Below are 20737 nucleotides of genomic sequence, written 5' to 3' on the forward strand. Positions count from 1 at the left end.
AAAGTAATTAAGAATTATGAGACAGACTAAAACTAAAAAATAGGACACTCCACCCCACTCCACCCCCAGTTTACCAATTATTTTAGAGGAAACTTTTGATGATGCCTATAGGAAGTTGAAAAATTAATTTTCTAAAATAATTTAAGGAAACTGGAATAAGTGTACCAACTTTGTTTTTTCTCCTTTGTTTAACCTTGATTCGTCTAAACAATTATCTCAATTAATTAATTTCTTAAAACATCTAGAATCAAATTTTAGTTGCAAATATAAAAATTTCCTGCAACTGGGCTTAGGAATTTGAGAGGTGCTGGGATGTGGTGGTGCCTGGGGGGGCAGCCCGGTCTGAACTTCTGGGGACCCCCTGATTTGCTCTTAACATTAGAGATTATCTAGTCCTTAAAGGTAGTGGTTGAGAAACTATATTGTAATGAGCTTGGGGAAGGTAAAGGTCATGTTATTCAATCTATTTTTCTGTATTCCCTCTGTCTTGTGTCCCGCAAAGTGCCTAGCACTTAGTAAGTATTCAATAAATATCTAGGTAGATAGATATAGATAAAAAGGAGTGATGGGTACAGTAAGCCCTTGATTGTGTATTGTTTAAAGTATATTTCTTTTAAACCTCAGGGCAACTTTTTTGTTTCATTTCAACTTTTTTTTTTTTTTTTTTTTTTTTGCGGTACGCGGGCCTCTCTCTGCTGTGGCCCCTCCCGTTGCGGAGCACAGGCTCCGGACGCGCAGGCTCAGCGGCCATGGCTCACGGGCCCAGCCGCTCCGCGGCATGTGGGATCTTCCCAGACCCGGGCACGATCCCATGTCCCCTGCATCGGCAGGCGGACTCTCAACCACTGCGCCACCAGGGAAGCCCTCATTTCAACTTTTTGAGAGATTAGGATGGCTATTTTTACAAAAGAATAGCAGGCTCAGAGGAGGTGAGAGAACTTGAACTTGTTCAAGGACTAGGAAAGGTAAACAACTGAGCATTGTTAAAGAGATAAGGAAAGATCAGACCCTGGAGGAAATTCTGTGCTACATAAAAAAGATCATGGCCTTTGTTAAGTAGGGGACGGAGAGCCATGAAGGGCCTTATGAAGTAGTAAGGGAACCAGCCAACCAGTGCGGGTTTGGGCAGAACATTAAAATGGAGTGATACACATTAGCATGGCCTCCACACAAGGATGCCATGAAAATTTGTGAAGGGGTTCATATTTTTAAGGAAATTTTTCTTTTTCAGCTTTTTATTGTATCTATATCAAACCTTATGCTGTACACCTTAAACTTATACAGTGATGTATGTCAATTATATCTCAATAAAACTGGGGGAAGAAAAGGTCTTGAGACCCATGTGAGAGACGAAAGTGGCCTGAACTAGCTCAGTTAGTTGGGGTGGAGTGGAGGGTGCATTTTTTTTTTTTCTGTTTGTTTTTTTGTTTTTTTTTTGTTTTTTTTTTTTGAGGGTGCATTTTTTGATAAGCATTTAGATTTTAAATTATCTTCTAGATAAGGTGCTCTTTTGCTCAAAGATGTAATGAAGATGACTTGAGTGAACAGGTAGATAATGGTGCCATCAACTGAAATAGAAAATGGGAGAGCAGGAGGAGGTATTTGTGGTAAGAGGATGAATTTTGTTTTGGATATATTAAGTTTGGTTGTTTGAGGCCAGCCAGCCATGAGGCCACTGAAGTGGGCAAAGTCTCTTACGTGTGGCAGAATGAACAGGTCTGGGGTTGGATGGTAACTGGAGGCTCAAGTCCAAACTCCACCAGTTGAGTGATCCTGAACATAATCTGTGACTGTATTTACTATTGTGTTTAGAAAGTCCCCTTGACTGCATCTTTTTCCCTAGCCCTGTGCTGTCAAATGCTGTCATTTAGCCATGTGTGGCTACTGAGCTCTTGAAATGTGGCCAGTACAAACTGAGATGTACTTGGGGAGAAGGGATAAATTAGGAGTTTGGGATTAATATATACACACTACTATATATAAAATAGATAAACAAGAAGGACCTACCATATAGCACAGGGAACTATACTCAATATCTTATAATAACCTATAATTGAAAAAAGAATATATATATATATATAGGTATATATGTATAACTGAATCACTTTGCTGTACACCTGAAACTAACACAACATTGTTAATCAACTACACTTCAATTAAAATAAAAAATCCATGGGGAATTCCCTGGCAGTCCAGGTTATGTTACAGGAAAGGGGACCCCTTCCAGGGCCCGAGAATGGGCTCTTTTCTAACACTTGGAAATGAATTGTCTGAGGAGACACACATGCTGACAAAGCAAGAGACTTTGTTGGGAAGGGGCACCCGGGTGGAGAGCAGGAGGGTAAGGGGAACCCAGAACTGCTCTGCCACATGGTTCACAGTCTCAGGTTTTATGGTGATGGGGTTAGTTTCAGGGTTGTCTCTAGCCAATCATTCTTTTTTTTTCTTCTAATATTTATTTGGCTGCACCAAGTCTTAGCTGTGGCACGCGAGATCTTTAGTTGTGGCATGTGGGATCTTCAGTTGTGGAGTGTGGGATCTAGTTCCCTGACCAGGGATTGAACCCAGGCCTCCTGCATTGGGAGTGCAGAGTCTTAGCCACTGAACCACCAGGGAAGTCCTTGGCCAATCCTTCTGACTCAGGGTCCTTCCTGGTGGTGTGCACATTGCTCAGCCAAGATGGATTCCAGCAAGAAGGATCCTGGGAGGTTGGTAGGATGCATGGACTGGTGTCCCCTCTCTCCTTTTGACCTTTCCCGAATTCTTCCAGTTGGTGATAACTTGTTAGTTCCACATTCCTTACCAGGATCCCCTGTTCTAAGATAATGCATGCAAGTGGCTACTATCTTGCCTGGCCAGGGTGGGCGGTTTCAGTCAGTGTTAACAGTGCTAACAGTTAGGACTCAGCTCTTTCACTGCCATGGCCCGGGGTTCAATCCCTGGCTGGGGAACTAAGATTCTCACAAGCCATGCAGTGCGGCCCAAAAAAAAAAAAAAAAAAAAATCCAAATCAAAATGTGAGTATAAAATAAGTATAAAATACACACTGATTTCAAAGACATGTTATCAAAAAAGAAAAGACTGTAAGATATCTCATTAATAATATTTTATGTTGATTACATGTTGAAGTGGTATTTTGGATATGTTGGGTTCAATAAAAATATACTATTTAATTAAAAAAGGAATTGTTTTTGCCTTTTGTAATGTCAGTTGCTTTCCTTCTTACTGGTAGTATATAATCAACTAAAATTATAAAAGATAATTACCACCTGACTAGTAATAATAGTGGAAATAAAAAAACTAAATAAATTAAAAGGTTCATGATGAATGTTCTAGCCCATTTTGGAATGAAGTCTAAGAGAGAGAAATTGGAGAGCCCTTAACTTTTTTCTTTTTAAAAACAATTTAAACTTACAGAAAGATTGCAAGAATAGGAGAGAGAACTCCTGAATATTATTTATTCAAGTTCACCAACTTTTAACATTTTGCTGCATTTGCAATCTCTCTCTCTAGATATTTTCATTTACTTTTTCTGAACAATTTGAGAATAGATTGTATGTATTATGCCTCCTTACCTCTTCATACCTCGGTGTGTATTTACTATAAATATATATATTACTTTATGTAATCATCACATAGTTATCAAATGTGGGAGCTACTTTTTTCTAATCTATGGTCCATATTCCAATTGTGTCAACTGTTTCAATAAATCTTTTATAGTATTTCCCCTGCTGTGGTACAAGTTCCAGTTTAGATCACGTATCGACTTTGCCAAGTCTCTTTAGTCCCTTTTATATGTAACAGTTCCTCAGCATTTTGGAGGGGGGGTCTTTCATGACGTTATTTATTTATTTTAAAATATTTATTTATTCTATTTATTTATTTTCTTGGCTGTGTCGGGTCTTAGTTGCAGCATGTGGGATCTTTTGTTGTGGTGCGCAGGCTTCTCTCTAGTTGTGGCCTGCAGAGGGTTTTCTCTCTCTAGTTGTGGCCTGTGGGCTCCAGGGCACATGGGCTCTGTAGTTTGCAGCACACTGGCTCTCTCATTGAGGCACGCGAGCTCCAAAGTTGTGGCGTGCGGGCTTAGTTTCCCCGTGGCATGTGGGATCTTAGCTCCACGACCAGGCATAGAACCCGCGTCCCCTGCATTGGAAGGCGGATTCTTTACCACCGGACCACCATGGAAGTCCCCCTCATGACAGTTATTTAATAGAATGTTCTTCAATATGGGTTTGGTTGATGTTTCCTCACGATTAGATTCAAGTGATATTATATCTTTCTCAGGGTATCACATCAGGAGGCATATGGTCACTGATCAAAGTGTTGCCTAGTTTCTCCACTGTATAGTTACTTTTTCCCCCTTTTAACAAATATACAATCTGTGGAGAGATACTTTGAAGATCTGAAAGTATACTGCTTATCAAAATTTCCCCCTAGATTTAGAATCCATTGATGATGTTTTCCAAACCAATCTTTTCTATGATAGTTGCAAAATGGTGATTTTCCAACTCCACCACTCTCTCTGTATTTATCAGTGGGCATTTTCTTTAGAGAACAGCTTTCCTTTTCCCTCTCTTTCTCTCTCTCATTAGAATATATGAATGAATTCTTATTTTATTCAATAGATCATAATTCATTACTGTTCTTATTTTCATACTCTAGTTACCCCAGATTTGCCCAGTGAGAGGTCCTTCAAGCTGGTTGCTGTTGGCATGCCCCCATTTTATTTTTTGAGCACTTTCTTATTTCTGGCCGAACAAGATATTCCAGATCATCTTGTACCTTCCTGCTCTAGCCCTGAAATCAGCCATTTCTTCAAGAAGCTTTGATTCCTTGTCATGGGGAAAGTTATTCAGAAATCAAGATCTGTGTAGGGAGTCTTTAATTTTGAAGTTATTTTCAATCATAAGATGAAGAGGAATATATATCAATTTTTATAAATCATCATATTTACGGCTGATTTAGCTATTTCCTTTTTTTTCCTTTGTGGTAAGAAGAAAGGAAACATTAAGCTTATTTTTAAATTTTTTCATATTTACTTGAATATAATTCTGGCTACAATATTAGCAAAGAACACAGATTGCAATAGCAACTATGGATCATAAGTCTCTCAATAGTTGCTTGAATATAATATATCCTCAAAAGAAATTTGTGATGGAAGATTGCGTAGGTTTTGAAATACTATAAGCTAATCTGTGGAATCCTGAAGATAAGTGTAATGAAACATGGGACATCTCACTGAATTCATTTTAAAGAAATTGAATCAAAGCTCTATAAAATAACACTTTTTGTCATCAGATTCTTGTTGCAAAAGATGTTTTGCTTCTTGTGCTGCAAACTGCTGTGGTAACATCTCACATTATTTTTATGTGATAAAGGCAGATGAACTATAAAATGTTTGAAATAAGTACATCAATTTCTATTTTAACTGAATGAAATTAAATATGTACTCTGTTGATAACACGGGTCTTTGAACAATGATATACTTTTGAAATATTGAAGATGAAATAAAGAGATCACATTTTATGTGTGACAGTACAAGGGACAAAGACCAAGTCCATTTCTCTGTTGCACGTACTTTGTATTAATTCCCAAACCCATCATTATATGGGAATACTCGGGTCACTTTTTAAAAATCCAAATTCCTGAGCATCACCCTGCTGCACTTAAACATCATATCTCTTACTCTAAGAATATGTATCTTTAAAATCTCCCCAGATAATTCTGAGACAGTTGATCATAAAGCTGATTTGGGAACTACTGAACGTGGCAGAAAATACATTTATTCCAGGGTGTAAGTCTCATTATAAGTTGCCTGAGGGCAGGAACTGTGCTTATAAATTTTTATAAGCCCAGCACCTATTATGAGCCTTGCATATAGTAGACATTCAATATATGCTTAAGAAAATAATTTTAACTTCAAATTTTATTTGAGTCTTAATATTAGTTTGTGCAGGGGATATAAACCCACTTTAGTGATATTATATATTCATGTGACAGGAACCTCCTTGCATAGCAAGCTGAAAGACAGTATTGGATTGGTGGACTGATTTCTAATGCAGAATGTAGTTGTGTTCAGTTATGAACCTGAATTCTGCTAACTTACTCTATGCTCCTGATAAATTAAGAAAGAATACTCCCGTTTACAAGATTGGTTTATTCTGTAAATTATCTCTGTCTTGTTCCTCTTTCCACTAAATGTTCCACTTGATGACAAATGGTTTAAAAAAAAAAAAAGTAGCTAACATTTGTATGGTTTAAAACAGAGGTTCTCAAAATATGGTCCATGGACTCCAGGGGTTCCCTGAAATCCTTTCTGGTGATCTATAAGGTCAAGACTTTTTTCCTAATAATAAGAAGCTGTTATTTGCCTTTATCATTTTCATTCTCTGAGTGTACAGTGGAGTTTCCCAGAGGCTACGTGATGAGTGATATTGAAGCATATTAATGAAGAAAAATATGAGAATCATCTGTCTTCTGTAAGCTAGACATTAAGAAATTAACAAGAATGTAAAACCATGTTTCACTTATATTTTTGAAAATATATAGTTATTATTAAAAAATATGTTGTTTATGTTAACATATAATGGGCTTATTTTTAATGACTAAAAAAATTAAAAATTGGTCTTCAATGGTGGCGCAGTGGTTGAGAGTCCGCCTGCTGATGCAGGGGATACGGGTTCGTGCCCCGGTCCGGGAAGATCCCACATACCGCGGAGCGGCTGGGCCCCTGAGCCATGGCCGCTGAGCCTGCGCGTCCGGAGCCTGTGCTGCGCAACGGGAGAGGCCACAGCAGTGAGAGGCCAGCGTACCGAAAAAAAATAAAAAATAAAAATTTCCAGTTCTAATTTCTAAAACACGATAAGTATTGATAGCTATACATACATAAACAAAAGTTGTTTGGGGTCCTTAATAATTTTTAATAGTGTAAAGGGGTCCTGAGACCAAAGAGTTTGAGACCAGCGATTTATGTTTTTACAGGTTACTTAATAATTAGCTGAACTGGTTATTTAGTTTTATACAGACAAATTTTGACCGAAATCAGTATTGAATTTCACCAAGTATTAAAAATTGATCTTTGTTCAACATTTATGTATTGATAACTTTCTTTTTCTTATTCTGAGACACACTTGACTGAGCTACGAGTTAAGATTCCAGGAGCCCCCAGAGTTCTGGAGAGTAATCTATGACACAACTTGAAATTCCCATCGTCAGCGTGAATGGACATGCTGCCTGAGAAGGATACCGTGCTAAGTGCCTGCTAGTAAACCTGGAAGGATGTCTTTATCAGATTTATCATTTAACAGAGAACAGGTTCTAAATGGAAAGTAACACAGAAAAGGTACATTTTGATAGCTGAGAAGCAAATCAGCAGATTCCTAACTCCTGTGGCAAGTAGATTCAGGGGACAGCAGATTGAAGAAAACTGCTTAAGATGTCCTTGGTGACCTTTCGATTAGGTCTTTACCAGCTCCAGCATTTTTTGAGTCACTTAGGGGTCTTCACCTGCTTCCCTACCTGCAATGGAATAAAAGTTTCCATCGACAGGGTGGTTGTAAAGAAACATTGGGTTGCCTGTAAAGTGCTAGCAGCAGTGCCATGAACACGATAATTTGTCGTTCTTAGGGTAGTGGGGAGGGACGGTCCTTTGAGAAGAAATGGAGAATAGTTGTTCTGCTTACTTCACAACTTAACCCAGTGATAGTTCTGTCTGCCTCCTTTTGTTTCCATGGTTGCAGCTTTTCGACAGCTCTAAGTAAATTCTTGAAGAAATTTTTATTTAAAAGTTCTGTCATATCATTATCAAAATATTGTCATTCTATTTCCACAGCAGAAGAGAAGACCCCTCTGGAGCCTCAGTTCGGATAACAACATCAGAGAAAAACATGCTCCTAACAGCTTACTGACTAAACTCTCCAATAACATTAGTTTGCAAAGAGAACATTTAGAGAAACCTCACAGTAGAGGAAGCGGTGAGGCGGTTTCTAAATTGGAAAAAACTTCAAGGTCAAGAAATAGGCAAATTTTGTCAGACGCCTAAATCTCATAGATCCAGTTCGAAAAGAACAATTCCCAACTTACTGTGGTCCAATTTCCTTTTCACTGACTCCTTTCTGCTTAGCCAACACGTAAAAGGGTACCAACAAGGTGGCAGCAGGCACAATAAATCTCTTTAAAAGACTCCTGTACCCCTTGTGTGTCGGGGGCGGGGAAGGAGGAACGCCAGAGAAACGGCCAGAGAGCTTCTGGGTACTCTCTCACCTTCCCGCCTAAACACTGAGGGGGCGGGGCCCGAGGCCGGGGCGGGGCCCGAGGCCGGGGAGGGGTCGGTTGCGTCCCTGGGCTCTCCCCACTTCTTTTCCTCCGTGCCCCTCCCATACGCATTTCACCACGATCCCGACAGGCTCAGCGGCTAGGAGAGTCACGTGAGGATGGGCGGTGGAGCTGGAGGCTGATCTCGCCTGTTTCTTCGTCTCTATGGTTTTCAGAGGTGGGCGGCTTTGACGGAGAAGCAGCTGGAGCTCCAGCGTGGACGGGTAAGTCCTGGACTCTGAAGGGTATGAGGAGACAGCCTTTTAGGAAAGACGAAAGGGAAGGGGATGCGAAACAGCTTTAGGGACTTGACCTCCGGGGCCGACTGTTTCCGGCTATTTGTCTGCTCTGGGGTCTGGCGACTTCTCTGGTCGAGCGGGATAGCTGTCTCTCCCTGATGTGCTCAGTTTAGGGGTTTGAGAGCAGTCCTTAATCCTGCCTGCTTCCCTTCCTCAGCTTTCCTTCACCTCACCCAGTCCCTTCTCCCTGTGCCAGGAGAACTTCTACCGAGTTCCCAACCTCAGGGTTCACTTGAGCGTCGACGTCCCTCTTCTCACGGGTGACCAGGGACACATCCTTGGGATTTGTGGATGTGGTTGGAAGTGGGTGCGGAGTTTACAGTTAGATCTCTTATGGGGGAAGTGTTAATCTTTGAAACGAAGAAAGAAGTGGAAAAATCACTGGGACCTGAAGGAACATAACAAAGTGCAGGCTTCTTGGACTGTTCAGTTTTTCTCTTTCCCAGTGCCGTAACCAGTTTTCATTCTCTGTCGAGTTTCCTTCTCACCATACTGTCCTGGCCCACAATACGATGCTTTGAGAATGAGCCGGGCGTTATTGACTCAGTGTGACTGTTGGGAAAAGAGTTTAAAACGAACTGTTCTTTAGGTTGCGATCTCTGTTATGTTATGGTTTATGGTTTCTTTATCTTCTCTTTCAGATGCCTAAAAAGTATTGTAGATATTTGTAAATATAAGTAGAATAACCATATTATAGTTAAGGGACTAGAGTAAAATACTTTATTTTCCTTGTGGTACCTGGAAAGTCCTATTTTATTTCTGTTTTATAAGTATCAATAGATGTGTCTATCGGTTTGGGGGCAGTTTCTTGGGTATACCTTTGTTTATGTTAAAGTATTCCTTTGAGTTACATGTGCAAGTGATCTAGCAGTAGAAAGGAGTGAAACAGTTTGGGGTTGATAGCTGTAGGAGAGCTTAGGTTTCATTAAACTGTATGACAAATTAATAAAATGTCAGCATCTTGAGACAGGTGTTGGCCAGTTCGACTACCCGTTATCTTCCTAGCGTTGGGTAAGGTATTGAGCTTGTTAAATATTGCCTTATTCTAAAAAATTTTTAGAACCCACTGCCACTTGTTTGTGAGAAGGTGGCTCTGGCCTCCAGCTGCTCTAAGTGTCCTTACTGAGGATTATAAGACACAAAGTAATGCTAACAAAAAGGAAAGATTCAGGAGTTGGTTTTGTGCCTGGGGAGAAAAGGAAAGAGTGATAGAAACTAATAAGAGCAAGAGAACAAAAGAGTGTATTGCTATCTTCATTTATAATCTATAGAACATTTACTATATTCAGTAGACTTTTTAACATTTCCAAGGGGTGCATTTTGAGAGTGACTTTCCTGTATTTAACAATGGTATGTAATTTCTCCCATAATGCAATATTATGTAAAATAATTATAACTGAAAGATTTAACAGACACTTAAGATTTTATATTATTCAGAATTATAGGACAAAAGTGATAAAGTTATTATACCTAATTTGGCCACTTTCAATCTTTAGTTTTCCCTCTTGAGCAATTTTTACAATGGCTGCAGCAATTGCTGAATGTTTACCATTTTTTTTTCCGTAAGGAGTAGAGTTTTTTACTATTTCCTTTAAAAGAGAGCCAATTTTTAAAAAAAGTTTACTCACAGCTTTTTTCCGCCCACTCAAAATGAAAATAGCTTGATTTCGTGCCAAGGGAAAAAGCTGATTCTTTTTAAGTAGATGTTTACTCACTTTGGTAAATTATGAGAAAATTATTAATGCTTTTAAGACATGAAATATTGATATCTCAGCATATTTGAGAAGAAAACACAGGGGTAGTATTTTTAAATGTTTTATATTTCCTATTATAAAAGTAATATGTGCTTATTTTTGAAAAATAAAAACATTGTAGAAAGTATGACACAAAGTTGAAATCCTAATTTATCCTTTCCCTGCCACCAGGTAACCACTAGTTCCCCTTGCATTTTTGGGAATCAGTGTGGAAAAGTAGAGTCTGGAGTCAGAGTCCCTGGGAAAAATGGTACTAATAGTATTAGGCTTACATCCTACAACCTCAGAAACTCCAGAAGAGAGATTTCCCTTTCTCTATGATAACACCAAACTACTGTGTGGGAGTCTCCTTGGCCTGACTTGGGTCATTACCCATCTTAGAGGCAATCTCTGTGCCCAGACAGATGGAATGCTTTGTGTGGCCAGGATTGGATCTTATTCCCACCCTGGAGTGGGGTGGAGGGGGATACATTTTCAAACCACATGAATTAAGGGTAGGTGACATACAGTTCCTAAAGGAAAATTGAGGTATCATTTCCTAGAGAAGGCAGAAAGATTGCTGGGCAGACAAAAACAGCAGATGTTCACTAAAATAATTTTACATATATTTAAAAAAAATAATTTCTTTCCTTTCCCAGTATAAATTAATTGTATTTTAAAATTTACATGTTGATTTTTCCTTTTTTAATGTGTATTATTTTATTAATTTATAAAACTTGAAATTTAAACTCTTTGCGCCTATTTGTATTGTTATTACATGTATAAGTACACATGCTCTGGAGTATTCAGGTTTTCTAACTTTAAATATATAGTATATTTGGCCAGCTTGTTAAAATTGATTATTGGTAAGTATTTTTTGTACTGTGGGTGAACTTGATTATATAAACTGTAGTTTATAAACAGTAAATAAAAGTTTTAAATATTTAAGTGTATATAGTAAATATGATTACATGCTGATTCTTTTAATTATTCCGTGTTCAAAAATCTGCATAGAAACGACTTCATTTTGAGCATTGTATAAAATATAAAAGATAATTGTCGCTAATTGTTGTCACTGGGTGTTAACTTTAAATCTACAGTTAACATTAATGTCTGGTTTTATATCTTTATGGATTATTCTGACAATTCATTATATTTTAAGAGAAAATATAATAGAAGCAACATATTGTTTACTCTTGTTTTCATTTAAAAGATGTTAGTAGCTTGATTCAATGGACATTTGAATGAACTTTAATTGCTAACATTGGTGGCTAACAATTGGCTAACGGGCTTTAGTTTAGACAGGCAGGTCTATATTCTAAAACCCAACTCCATCACTTCTTGATGTTGAGCAAGTTACTTAATCTTTCTGAACTTGAGATTATTTCATTTACAAATGGAGATGATAATACCTATCTCATAAGGGTCTTGTAAGGATTAATTAACATATGCCAAGTGCCTAGGATGTAGTAGATTCTCATTAAATGTAATTGTTAATAATAACAATGACAAAAAATGTCTAGAAGAGTTTATTTTCCCAATTTCAGAATGCTTAGCCTCAGAGAGTTTAAAATATATAGGTGTCTGCAGAATTAGCAAGATGGTTCTTTATTCAGTTTGTCTTGATTTTAGCAGGTTTTAAAATTCTATACTGCAGATACAGCAATAAATGAGAAAACTTTGTTTAAACTACATAATTATTAGCAGACTGCCTAAGTTTTTAAAGATTGCTTAAGCGCACACAGCTTGATATATATAAAGAATACAACCCAGTCAAAAAAATGGACAGAAGACCTAAATAGACATTTTTCCAAAGAAAACATCCAGATGGCCAACAGGCACATGAAAAGCTGCTCAATATCACTAAGTACTAAAGAAATGCAAATGAAAGCTACAATGAGGTATCACCTCACACCAGTCAGAATGTCCATCATCAAAAAATCTACAAATAATAAATGCTGGAGAGGGTGTGTAGAAAAAAATGAACCCTCCTACACTGTTGGTGGGAGTGTAAACTGGTGCAGCCACTATGGAGAACAATGTGGAGGTTCCTTAAAAAACTAAAAATAGAGTTACCATATGATCTTGCAACCCACTCCTGGCCGTGTATCTGGAAAAGATGAAAACTCTAATTGGAAAAGATACATGCACCCCAGTGTTGACAGCAGCACCATTTACAATAGCCAAGATATGGAAACAACCTAAATGTTCGTTGACAGATGAATGGGTAAAGAAGATGTGGTACACATATACAACAGAATATTACTCAGCCATAAAAAAGAATGAAATAATGCCATTTGTAGCAACATGGATGGACCTAGAGACTATCATATTAAGTGAAGTAAGTCAGACAGAGAAAGACAAACATATGATATCACTTATATGTAGAATCTGAAAAATGATACAAATGAACTTATTTACAAAACAGAAACAGACTCACAGACATAGAAAACAAACTTATGGTTATCAAAGGGGATAGTGGGGCTGGGGCAGGGGAGAGATAAATTAGGCGTTTGGAATTAACATATATATACTACAATATATAAAATAGGTAAACAACAAGGACATACTATATAGCACAGGAAACTATACTCAATATCTTGTAATAACCTAAAGTGGAAAAGAATCTGAAAAAGAATATATATATATATATAGACACACACACACATATATGTGTGTATAACTGAATCACTTTGCTGTATACTTGAAACTAACACAACACTGTAAATTAACTATACTTCAATTAAAAAAACATAAAAAGTAAAGATTGCCTCCTCCAAGTATAACTGTCAGGCTGGGGGAATCTATTGAGTGAATTTTACACAAACTCTGAGCTCAGTAAAGCTCAGTAAGTGGAAGATAGCCTGTTCCTTCACTATGCAAGGGAAGCTAAGCATTGAGCACCTTGGAAGTTCAGATCAGAATTTATGGTGACTTTAGGTAATTGGGGTATAGTTGTTTTACAATGTTGTGTTAGTTTCTACTGTATAGTGAAGTGAAGTAGAGTTCCCTGTGCTATACAACAGGTTCTCATTAGTTATCTATTTTATACATATTAGTTAGTGTATATATGTCAATCCCAATCTCCCAATTTATCCCACCGCCCCATCCCCACCTTGGTGTCCATACGTTTGTTCTCTATGTCTGTGTCTCTATTTCTGCCTTGCAAACAGGTTCATCTGTACCATTCTTGTAGATTCCACATATATGTGTTACTATACAATATTTGTTTTTCTCTTTCTGACTTACTCTGTATGACGGTCTCTAGGTCCATCCACATCTCTACAAATGACCGAATTTCGTTCCTTTTTATGGCTGAGTAATATTCCATTGTATATATGTACCAAATCTTCTTTACCCATTTGTCTGTCGATGGGCATTTAGGTTGCTACAATGACCTGGCTATTGTAAATAGTGCTGCAGTGAACATTGGGGTGCATGTGTCTTTTTGAGTTATGGTTTTCTCTGGGTATATGCCCAGTAGTGGGATTGCTGGATCATATGGTAATTCTATTTTTAGTTTTTCAAGGAACCTCCATACTGTGCTCCATAGTGGCTGTATCAATTTACATTCCCACCAACAGTGCAAGAGGGTTCCCTTTTCTCCACACCCTCTCCACCATTTATTGTTTGTAGATTTTTTGATGATGGCCATTCTGACAGGTGTGAGGTGATACCTCATTATAGTTTTGATTTGCATTTCTTTAATAATTAGCGATGTTGAGCATCTTTTCATGTGCCTCTTGGCCATCTGTATGTCTTCTTTGGAGAAATGTCTATTTAGGTCTTCCTCCCATTTTTTGATTGGGTTGTTTTAGTGGTTACTGTGTTGAACAGTGCAGATATGAAACATTTCTATCATCCCAACACATTCTATTTGACAGAATTGTTGTGGATTATTATAAATACACTTATATCTACATTTGCTAGTTTCAGATGATAGTTAATTTGTATTTCAATCATGTTCCTTGTTCAAATAAAACTTACTTTTAGATTTGGAAATTGTATTTTTAAAAATGATCAAGTAGATTCTATTGTAATGTATTTCAAATAAAGAAGCATTACTAATTTTCTTGGGTCTTTGATCTGTGATAACATTTAAATTAAGTTGTTTCAGAATTTGATTATCAACTTAAGCATTGATATCATCTGACTTTATATCCTCATAATTCCTGAGATGGTAATGAAGCATAATGGTTAAGAGCAATGGCCTTGAGATCAGAGAAACTCTCCCCTGCCATCCACTGGCAAATTTCTTAAAAGTGTTGAGTTTTGGTGTCCTTCTCAGTAAAATAGAAGTGATAATAATACTTAGCTCAGGGTTATTGAGATTAAATAAGGTAATGGATATCAAACATTTAGCATAGTATCCCTCACAGAGTAGTGTTCATTAGATGCTAGCATTAAAGAGAATTTGAACAACCAGTTGTTTACAAGCAAAAGAATTTTTTGAAAAGTTGGGGAAATTGGAATATGGACTGGACATTAGATGATACCAGGGAATTATTGTTAAATTTGTTAAGTATAACAGTGACATGTTTATCTAAAAAGAAAGTCGATATATTTGGAGAGGCATACTAAACTATATAGCAGTGAAATGATACCATGTCTGAGAGTTGCTTTAAAATAATTTACAAAGACAATGAGGAATAAAAGGGACAGAAAAATTGATCTTAACTTCCATTTCCTGTGAAGAAGGAGTAACAGGGACCATATTTACCCTCCCACCTGGAGCTGCTAAAAGGGGAGACAAAATATACAAAACAGTTGTTTCCTGGATTTTGGACATTGTGCAGCAAAGGACAGTGATCCCTGAGAGATGGGAAACAAACGGAGGTGAGCTCTGTGATTGTTCTGGCTTGCTGCCTGGAGAGCATTTCCCAGCTGCAGAGTAGGGAGGGCGAACCCAGGCAGAGCACAGTGGTCTTCCTGAATTGAGAGAGTCTGGGGAGGCCAAGACAGCTGGAGTTTGCTGGGCAGAATGCTAGAGATGAGAGAGCCAGAAGGAGGGAGAACCCTCATGTATTCAGCTGAGAATTGATCAGTGACTACATGTGAGGAAACTACCCGAGGCTAGGAAAAGAACTACCTGAAAAGAGCGAACAAAGGCAGGGATAGTGTTTTTTCCTACCAGCCAGAGTGGAATATATTTTAACAGGTCACCAGGTGGAGTACAGTAGTCTCCCCTTATCTGTGGGTGATACATTCGAAGACCCCCAGTGGATGCCTGAAACTGGGGAGTACCAAAGCCTGTATATGCTAACTGGTGAGTAGCACATCAAGCATGAATATGATGGACAAAGGGACGATTCATACGGGGGGCAGGCGGTACAGGGGACGGGGCATGGAGTGGGACAGTGTGAGATTTCATCAGGCTACTGAGAATAGCACATAGTTGAAAACTTATGGATTGTTTATTTCTGGAATTTTGCATTTAATATTCTTGGATCAAGGTTAACTGTTGGTAACAAGCTACAGAAAGCCAAACCACAGTGGGGTAAATTAGTCTTAAACTAAACACTGCTCTGACCCAGCCAAAAAACTTAAAAGCAAGACCTGAAACAGTCAAACTGTTTCCAAGTAACATATTCATGTCCTAGAACTAAGCTCAAGAATAGATTCAGGAATACAAAAATATCCAGCACCCAAAAAGGTAAAATTCAGTGTCTGGCATCCAATCAGAAATTACTAGGCATGCAAAGGAGCAGGAAAATATGACTCATAATGACAAGAAAAACAATGAAAACTGAAACAGAAGGACACAGGTGATAGAATTAGTGGAGAGGGATGGTAAAACAGTTTTTTAAAACTGTATTCTGTATGGTCAGGAAACTAGAAGAAAGATTGAATGTTTAAATAGAAACACGGAAGATATGAAAAAGACCCAACTGAACCTCCAGAGATGGAAACTACAGTGTGAGATGAAAGATACACTTGATGTTATTAATGGCAGATTAGACATGGGAGAAGAAAACTTAAGTCAAGATGTAACTTCCAGTTTACAGGAAATAAAGGGGCTAGAGAAATATTTAAACCATTCTACAAGGAAGCAATTAGATAAATACAGAATTTGAGAAATGCAATATAGATGTCCTGTTCTGTTAAAAAATTAGGGTTGTGCTGTGATTGCACAGTGTGGTGAATATACTTAATATAAGCTTTAAAGTGGTTAAAATGGTAAATTTCATGTATATTTTACCACTGTTTTAAAAAAATTACCATTTAAAAAAAACATTTAAAAGTATACAATTGGCAGGCATAAAGTGTATTTGCATTGTTGTACAATTATCACCACCATTCATTTCTGGAATTTTTTCTTCTTCCCAAACAGAAAACTATACCCATTAAACAATAACTCTCTACTTCCTTCTCCCCTCAGTCTCTGGCATCACCATACTACTTTCTGTTTCTTTGAATTTCACTACTGTAGGTTTGTCATATATGTGGAATCGTATAGTATTTGTCTTTTTGTGATTGGCTTGTTTCACTTAATGTAAGTCTTTAAGGTTCATGCATGTTGCAGGATGTATCAGAATTTCCTTCCTTTTTCTTCAGTTTTAAAAATTGTGGTATAATACACATAATATAAAATTTACCATCTTAACCTTTTTTTTTTTTTTTTTTTTTGCGGTACGCGGGCCTCTCACTGTTGTGGCCTCTCCCATTGCAGAGCACAGGCTCTGGACGTGCAGGCCCAGCGGCCATGGCCCACGGGCCCAGCCGCTCCGCGGCATGTGGGATCCTCGCAGACCAGGGCACGAACCCGCGTCCCCTGCATTGGCAGGCGGACTCCCAACTACTGCGCCACCAGGGAAGCCCCATCTTAACCATTTTTTAAGTGTACACTTCAGTGGTATTAAATACATTCAGATTCTTGTGAAACCATCACTATCATCCATCTCAAGAGCTATTTTCATCATGTAGAAGTGAATTGCTGCATCCATTAAATAACTCTCCAATACCCCTCCTTCCAGTCCCTGGCAACCACAATTCTACTTCCTGTCTCTGTGATTTTGACTACTCTAGGTGCCTCATCTAAGCAGAATCATACAGTGTTTATCTTTTTGTGACTGATTTATTTCACTTAGCATAATGTCATCAAGATTCATACATGTTGGCACATGTGTCAGGATTTCCTTCCTTTTTATGCCTGAGTAATATTCCATTGTATTTATAAACCACATTTTGTTTATCCATTCATGTTGATGGACACTTGTGTTGCTTTCACCATTTGGCTACTGTGAATAGTGCTGCTATAAGCATGGGTGTACAAATACCTGTTCAAGTTCCTGCTTTCAGTTCTTTTGGGTATATACCCCAGAGTGGAATGCTGGATCATATGGTAATTCTATGTTTAATTTTTTGAGGAATTGCCATACTGTTTTTTGTAGTGGCTGCACCATCTTGCATTCCCATTAGCAGTGCACAAGGATTCCACTTTCTTTTTTTGTTTTTTTCCCTAAGGATTCCACTTTCATATAATGAATAAACAAACAAACATATAATAGTCATTCTACTGGGTGTGGATAAATTTTATGTTATGTATAGCTAATAAAATAAGATTAGGGTGGTCAGGGGAGAAAAAGGTTGTATATGAAGGAACTGTCCTAGATTAGAGAGATTGGAGAAACAAAACCAAAGATAATACATGATTTTTGTGTGGATCCTAGTTTGAAAAATCAGCTATATATTTTGTGGAAGTTTGAATATGTACTACTATTAGAAGATATTAGGAAATTGCAATTAATTTGAATAAGTGTGATAATGGTATTGTAGTTATGTAGGAAAACATTATTGAAATATTTAAAGTGTTTTAATGTCTGTAACTTTGAAGTTGTCTGCCTTAAAAATAGCCTGATAGATATGGATAGACAAAGCAAATAGGTGAAATGTTAATTGTTCAGTCTAGGTAATGTACATGTGGTGTTCATAATAGTATTCTTTGTAATTTTCTGAGTGTCTGAAAGTTTTTAAATGAACTATAAAGGTTTGATGTTAATATCTTTCTTTTTAAAAAATTTTATTTATTTATTTAGGGCTGAGTTGGGTCTTTGTTGCTGCGTGCAGGCTTTCTCTAGTTGTGGCGATGAGAGCTACTCTTCGTTGTGGCGCGTGGGCTTCTCATTGCAGTGGCTTCTCTTGTCGCGGAACATAGGCTCTAGGCGTGCGGGCTTCAGTAGTTGTGGCTCACAGGCTCTAGAGTGCAGGCTTAGTAGTTGTGGCACACGGGCTTAGTTGCTCCGTGGCATGTGGGATCCTCCTGGACCAGGGCTCGAACCCATGTCCCATGCATTGGCAGGTGGATTCTTAACCACTGCACCACCAGGGAAGCCCCGTTAATAGCTCTCTTTTCTGGAAAAGAAGCCTTTTTTTGTTTTTTGGCTTTGGGTCTTCGTTGCTGTGCGCGGGCTTTCTCTAGTTGCAATGAGTTGGGGCTGCCCTTCATTGCAGTGCGTGGGCTTCTCATTTCGGTGGCTTCTCTTGTTGCGGAGCACAGGCTCTAGGTGCACAGGCTTCAGTAGTTGCAGCATGCGGGCTCAGTAGTTGTAACAGGCGGGCACTAGGGTGCACGGGCTTCAGTAGTTGTGGCACACGGGCTCTAGAGTGCAGGCTCAGTAGTTGTGGCACATGGGCTTAGTTGCTCCACAGCATGTGGGATCTCCCTGGGCCTGGGATCGATCTTGTGTCACCTGCATTCGCAGGCAGATTTTAACCACTGCGCCACCAGGGATGTCCCAAAAGAAGCCATTTTTAATTTGCTTTTACTTTTATAAATAATTTAATCCTTAACACTTAGTTTCTCTCTCCTTTTTTTCTTCATTAGTTTCTCTTTATAATTGATGTTATGGGTTTTGTCTTCCAGATACTCCATTTTTACTCTTTTTTTTTTAACTAAGTATGAAATTAGTGTCCTTTTTAGGAAGTGATTTTTGTGTTCATCCTGACCAATGGAGTATGCATTCTTCATATATAGCCTAGCTTTTGAAGGAGCAATTCAATTGTCAAAGCTTTAGATTACTCCCATTACTTATTTAACCCAGAGGTTTTAATTTCATGCTCTATAGGAAAATGGCTCTCAACTCATTGATAATTTCTTTCCTGACTGCATATTTTCTTTAAGCTCAGGTTAAGTCTCTGTTCAACTTCTAGGTACTACGTGTACTGTATTAAGATTCACAAAGTGTCATTTTTCGGTTAAGAGGGTAGAGGGCAGAATATTGTTATTGTGGGAAACCTAGGGTTCTACTACTATAAGAAGCATGCTAACCTATGAGTCTTGGTGGTGGTTATTGTTTTTTAACTTGTTTGCTAGTTAATTTTCCCAATATGAAGCATTTCCAGCTTTATTTCTATAGTATAAGTATGATGAGAAGAGAATTAGACAAGGAGTTATGGGAGTTATAGACCTAGTTTCTGTTTCCAACTTTGCTGCTAAGTAGCTTTATGATTTTGATGACGTTTCTTGAAGAATCATCCTCTCTGGCCAGTTTCCTTTTGTACTGAAAATTTGAAAATTTCTAAGGTCTCTTTTAGCTCTAATATTCTGGTATATTGTTCCTTTTTCTTTCTTCATATTTTATCTCTGTGTTTGTAAGGGTATTGTGGCAGACTGTGTACTGAATCCTCTTGTCAAAAATGTGTACGTTCCTTTTCTTTTTAAATAACAATAAAAAACCTTTCTCTTTTTAACCTATTCACTTCCCTACTTTTTGTGGCAACAGGAACAACTTCTTTGTACTGAAAAATATGTTGATTATAATTCCTCCTTTTGTATAATAAAATAGAAATGTGAAGGAAAGCAGTATGTAATATTGTGCCCGATAGTCTTCATTTGCCCCCTCTATATTCACTCTTCTTTTGTTTTTGGCTGCTGCGGCATGTGGGGATCTTAGTTCCCTGACCAGGGATCGAACCCATTCCCCCTGCAGTGGAAGCATGTAGTCTTAATCACTGGACCGCCAGGGAAGTCCCTGTATTCACTCTTTACCCTTCTCCATCCTGCTTGTGCTCCAAGAAGCTGACCTTTATGGACTACATGCTACTAGCTCCATTCGCTCTGGTATCCAGTAGGGTTTGGCCAGTGGCAGCGGATAGGAGGAGAGTGAGGTCTGGGTATATAGTTTCTTGGTTCCCTCTTTGTAGGTTGGTAATTATGTTTGACCCTTGAGCAAGGTGGAGGTTAGGGGCACCGACACCCCCCCCCCCCCCCCCCCCCCCGCCCAAAACCACCCCCAACCCTTGACTTCCCCCAAACTTAACTACTAATAGCCTACTGTTGACCCATGTTGGGAAGCAGAGATACTGAATAATATTTTCTGAACTGAGAAGGAACTTTGAGACCAAAAAACAAAGCAGGCAACTCCATAAAGTGCATTTATGAAGTTTGTTGTG

The 20737-nt window shown here is 38.3% G+C and overlaps 1 protein-coding gene and 1 non-coding gene across 3 annotated transcripts in view; both read left to right on the forward strand.

Annotated features, from left to right (window-relative positions):
* Positions 1 to 1105: 1105 nt before the first annotated feature.
* On the forward strand, positions 1106 to 1210 carry LOC113632683 (U6 spliceosomal RNA). Its single transcript, XR_003437921.1, has one exon. It is a non-coding gene; the product is annotated as a U6 spliceosomal RNA (small nuclear RNA).
* Positions 1211 to 8356: 7146 nt separating this feature from the next.
* MICU1 (mitochondrial calcium uptake 1) overlaps positions 8357 to 20737 on the forward strand; it is a 200081-nt gene continuing 187700 nt past the window's right edge. Inside the window, exon 1 of one of the 2 annotated variants that reach the window (XM_027129935.1) lies at positions 8357 to 8537. The gene's annotated coding sequence lies outside the window, so the exon portion shown is untranslated. The remainder of the gene's footprint in view (positions 8538 to 20737) is intronic. The other variant, XM_027129934.1, reaches the window with a different exon arrangement.

This window comes from Aethalodelphis obliquidens, unplaced genomic scaffold, assembly GCF_003676395.1.
Source record: "Aethalodelphis obliquidens isolate GAN/ISIS:26980383/991018 unplaced genomic scaffold, ASM367639v1 scaffold37, whole genome shotgun sequence".
Lineage (NCBI taxonomy): Eukaryota > Metazoa > Chordata > Mammalia > Artiodactyla > Delphinidae > Aethalodelphis > Aethalodelphis obliquidens.